Here is a 5,650-nt window from a genome sequence, read left to right on the forward strand (position 1 = left end):
CCAGTCACATCATTCTTTTAAAAAAATGTATAGAAAAAAATCTATTTATATATATGGAAAATATCAGTTATATCATTCTTTATTGAAAATTGTCAAAAAAAAAAAATGATCGTATCGTGTCGATGTAGAGTTATTTTGCCGTGAGCCACACCTAAAATGAATCTCATTCAAATAAATTAAATCTGGATAAATTCTGAATTTTTCTAGATTTGTAGTGTTGCTCTTCTTGATTTATAGCAATGAAATATCATTTGCACAAAATATAGCAATTGATCATACCTCAACCACATCAATGTATAGTTTTTACATCATTCATTCATACACAAATCATCATAGAGACGCATTTTATTCAACAATACATAAGAAAGCCAAAACAGGCAGCAAATACCAATAAGTTGGCATAATATATATCCATGCTTCCTCGAGTGTTCCTATGACACTTGTTCATTTGTAATATCACAAACTATGATATGCTCTAAGCATTCACAAATGGATAAATCTCATATCTGAAGTTACAACTCCCTCCAACTACTCTCCCACCTTCTTTCCCATCACAACAACTTGGAAGCTCACTTATGATTCCATCAAGACACTTCTTACAATCAACACTAGAAAGATCTCTAGTGCATTGAACCAACCCATAGAGTTTCTCTGAATATCCAAGCTCCGACTCTCCGGCAGCGTACATTTTTGGTGCAACATAAGCTTGTTGAGATAGCTGACTCAACAAATCTTTGGTTTTTTGGTTGAATGACAAAGGGTTGCTCACATTTCTCAAGTTCCACATGTAGAACCTGTTTCCATTATCAATTTTGCCGAAGAAATCAGTGTTTGAGTATTTTACGAGACAGTTATCGTACCATATGACCGATCCTTTGTTGTATGGGCAGCGTTTGCGAATCTCGCCACTGGCTTCAGCAACGCAGGCAGCGCAGTCTGTGGAGTTGACATCACCACGACAGAGAGAGAGGCCGTCGGCTATGTCATGGTATTGTCCCACTGAGCCAACACCGAACCCTGTTGGAGGAGTTTTGAGGTAGAGATAGCTCATAAGCTTCTTCAAGTTTGATTCATAAGGGCTATTAGCAGTGAAATTTTCAGGACTTGAACAAAAATGGAAGAGAGGGTTGACTCCAATGACAATTTGGATAAGAAGAGTGAAGGAAAGAAGGTAGAGAGAGGAGGTGAATGTTGAGGAAGACATGTTGGAGGGATATGTCTGTGTGTGTGAGAGAGAGAGATGGGTAAATCCTTGGCACATTGTAGGACTTATACAGAGTGAAAATGCAAAGGCAAATGGGGGTCGGTAGCAGAGTTCAAAGGTTGACATTTCCATTTACAGGTACATTATGATTGAATGCATTGGAAGATGGAAGTTGTCAACTTTAGGCTGTGCTGTTCCGAAATTTTTTATTGGGGAAGTTAGAGGCGCACTTTATTAGCTAGTGGATAAATAAATAAATAAACAAAAGAAAAAGAAAAATAAGAAAACTTGAAGATGATGGATTTTATATTATAGAAGAAGTTTTCATTTTCAAAATACTAGCATTTTCGTATAGAATTAAAATAAAAAAAAAATTTGAAACTACATCCTATGACACTTTTGATCCATGTTGAGTCTCGTATCGAAAATCCAATAATGTTGTATCCTCACTATTTTTTTGGGTGATCTAGTCTTATAGTTATGCTATTTAGAACTTGAACTGCTATTAGCAGAGTTTATTTCACTACAAAAAATAAGAAAACCTGAAGATGATGAATTTTATATTATAGAAGAAGTTTTTGTTACCAAAATACTGGCATTTTCGTATAGAAATAAAAAAAATAAAAAATAAAAAAAAATTGAAGTACAACCCATGACACTCTTGATCCGAATTGAGTCTCATATCCAAAATCCAATAATGTCATCTCTTCACTATTTTTTTCGGTGATCAAGTCTTATAGTTATGCTATTAGAACTTGAACTGCTATTAGCAGAGTTTATTTGTGCCTTGATGCACAAGTTGGCCTACCATTACCAAAACTACTTCGAAGAATCGAGTGCCTGTTATGTCTTAGATGACCCAACTACAAGGACGAATGCAGATTTAAACATAGGGGAAGCAAACATATATTCTAACAATATTTTCAAAAATGAGGTGTAAATTAGAATATCAATTTCTATGAATATAGAAAGTGAAAAATAAAATCCAAAATGCATATAAGTAAACGTTTTTCTTTTTTTTTTATACTTGTTTTGAGTTATAAAAGATCAATTGTGGACACTAATTGTGACAAATTAATTTTTTTTATTATATTTTATTGAAATTATTAAATTTTATACTTTGAATCCCACATTTCATAGATAGAAAGGTATACGTCGTGCAACCACTTTTTTTTTTTTAACCTAAAGGAGGCAAATATGTATAATTTCAAAATAATTAATAGTTAATACTAATATAAAGGGTTTTTTGAAATCATAGGAGTCATCGCTTCTTTTTGGCCCCCTTTAGGTCCATCCTTACCCAACTCAGTTTTGAGCGATTAAGGACTAAAAAGACCTATTTTTTTATAAATTTAAAGTATGGAGAAGCTTCCCCACCTGAAGGACACTATTTGGACCCATGGGACTCACCACGGGTCTGGTTTCAATAATTCGAGACATTTATTTGTCATACTTTGTATATTTCAATCACACAAAAAATTAAATCAATTTGATATAACTATAACTTATTTAATTTATCGCGTTTTTAACCAAAAAAAACTTATATTTTAAAAAATAAACTATACATTTTTTTGGTTAAAAACGCAAAAAGTTGAATAAGTTATAATTATCAAATCAATTTAAGTTTTTGTGTGAATAAAATATACAAAATATCTAACAAAAAAAAACAGGTCAAATCATCAAAAAGGGCCCATGGTGAGCCCCACATAACCAAACAACACCCTCCAATCCAAAATCTAAACTAGAGGAGATCCTCTTCCTTAAGATATAATGTAAGAAAAAATATTTGATCAACTTGTGTTGTGTAAAATTTTTATTTTTATTTTATTTATTTATTTATTTATTTTCAATCACACCATCCACTAGTGTTGTGTGGTCTAATCTAAGGATTATGGAAAGGCATCGGAAGTGCATGGCAGGGATAAGGGTTAACCTTTCGCTTAGGATACAACTGCTAATATTTCCTTATTGTTATATATTTATTTTTATCCAGCTTTTTGAATATCTTATTGATTAATCAATAGTCAATAAATATTATGTGATATTATTTATATAGTGTTTTAAATTTATTCCAAATCAATCACATAATTAGATATTTTACATGACATATTAGCTCACTTTGTTTAGTAGTTAATAGATAAAAAAATGACTCGCTTAGCTTATTATAAAAAATAAATAAATAAATAAATAAAATTGTCATTAATCAAAAAAATATTAATAATATCATATAATATTCAAATATTATCCAATCACTACTAAAAAAAGTGTTTTTTGTGACCGCCACAAGTCATCACAAATAATGAAAATATAATTGCAAAAGACCTTTTGCGACGGTTCATGCGACTGCAAATTGGGGACGCTAATGTGGGGGTGGCACATACTTTTTGCAACCGCAAAATAACAGTAAGATTCTATTTGCAACTGCCTGACCTACTTTTTGCAACAGCTATTTTGTCGTCACAAAAATAAATAAATAAATAAAATCACTTTTAGCGACTATTTTTTTACCGTCACAAATCATTATTTTTATAATAAAATCATATATACATTTGCTACAACCAAAAAATCAATTGCAAGCATCTAACAATTTTTTTAAATAAAAAATAACAAAATTAACAAATTAATTTAAACTCATAATAGAAATATTAACCTATTCACATATAAGTGTGCAAACCAAACATAAACTTTCATAGATGCAAAACAAATATCCATCAACCATCCTTAAAATATAGGGAAAACTACCAATAAATCTCATAAGTTGATCTTATGATCCATTTGGTCCCAATTTTAATCTAATGTCCCGTTTGGTCCTGTGTTGCGTGAAAGGACATATTTGCCACAGTGTTTAATGTTTCCGTTGTTGGCGGATGGAAAGTGTTGTTGACGCGTGGGGCAACGCGGTTTGCAAAGTGTGGGAAGATGATTGAGTTGTGTCACGTGACACATAATAGCGTGTCACAGATTGGCAAAGCGTACTAAGGGGTTTTATAATGGTAGTAGAGTTTTTGGTAGTTACATATGTCACACATTCGGGTTTGCCCACATAACCGAACTACAACTCGTTTACAACTCATTTCATACATCCACATCCCCACATGTATAAAATGCTAACCCATTTCGTATTTCCCACAATGAAGAAACCCTAATATAGCGATTTCGTGTATTCGGTAGATTTCGATTGACAGTATATTCCGTTGCGTGATTCTGGAGAGGGAGGAGCGATACTGAAGCTTGGTTGCAGCGTTACGTTGATTTAAGATTTGTGTGACATTGTCGGGCGTTCAACGTTTCGGAACCCTATTCTCAGTTTTCTGTGTTCGTTGGGTTGTCAGACGTCTGCAATGGCCGAACAAGGTATGTCACCTAACATTGGTTTTGAAATATTTGTGTGGGGTAATGTCTTACTTTGGTATTTGGTGTTTTCGTTCGAATTACCGGTGTGGTCGGTCGTGGTTATGTTTAATCGAGCAGTTTTTTTGGGTGTGTGTTTTGTTTTAGAGGGTATTTGCGATGTGGATGTTGGGCGTGTGGTTTTGGGTTTGTGGTGGGATAGTGTGGTTGTGTGTTTTGTTTTTATGCGTAGTTTGTTTGTGGGTTGTGCTTGTGATGATGTGTGTTTTTGGATGGTTGTGTGGCTGATAGTTGTGGTCAATGTAGTGGTATATATTGTATAACAAAAGTTGGGACCACAGGAAAAGGTATATTTTTTTAGTGATTTGTCCTGCATATGTAGAGGTGGGATCCCCACTTTTTTTTGGTGCTGCAGAAAGTAAATGGGAATAGTTGTGGTTCTGGTACATAGGTGTGGATTGTGTGAATTTGTGCATTTTATTTCTGGTTTTGGAATTAGGTTTGGGTAGTTGGTTGGTTTTGTGTTTTTTGTTATTGTGTGTCTTGGTTGTTGTGTGGATGTGGGTTTGTGTGTTGGTAAACTGGACAGCATTTGAATGTGGTACATGGGTGAGTTGGTATTTGGTTTTGTGAGTTGGTATGTTGTTGAGTCTGAATGGTTCGCGTTTCGTAAGTCACATAAAATAGAGGGTGTTATGTGTTTTGTGTGGGTTTTTTTTCCTGTAATGACTTTTGTACGTGGTTGTGTGGCATGTATGTGATTTGAAATGCATGGTAAATGTGTTTGTGGTTTTGTCTTGCAGATGGCGATAGGGTAAGGAGTCCGTGGACACGTTCATGTGAACGTAAACGTGTTGAGGGGAAAACTGGGTCAAATGCAAACAAACTTGGAGTGAAAATGCAGGGGAAAATCCTATTCAAGCAAGCTAAAATAAGAAAAGGTGAAGATGCGCGGTCTGTGGGTAAGCTTGTAACGGGGTGCCAGCTGTAGACACCCCATTTTTGACCGACCTTAAGACTCAGACGTCACCGATTGAGCGCTTGGTGATGTTGCATAATGTGCTCGTTCAGAAGTTTCAGAGTCGCGGCCGTGAG

The 5,650-nt window shown here is 34.4% G+C and overlaps 1 pseudogene across 1 annotated transcript; it reads right to left on the bottom strand.

Moving 5' to 3' along the window:
• Positions 1-319: 319 nt before the first annotated feature.
• On the bottom strand, positions 320-1,354 carry LOC114284796 (antimicrobial ginkbilobin-2-like protein pseudogene; annotated as a pseudogene). Its single transcript, XR_014335942.1, has one exon. The product of XR_014335942.1 is annotated as an antimicrobial ginkbilobin-2-like protein pseudogene (transcript).
• Between the last annotated feature and the right edge of the window lie 4,296 nt (positions 1,355-5,650).

The sequence above is a fragment of the Camellia sinensis genome, chromosome 7 (genome assembly GCF_055761805.1).
Source record: "Camellia sinensis isolate YWXY chromosome 7, ASM5576180v1, whole genome shotgun sequence".
In the NCBI taxonomy this organism is placed as follows: domain Eukaryota; kingdom Viridiplantae; phylum Streptophyta; class Magnoliopsida; order Ericales; family Theaceae; genus Camellia; species Camellia sinensis.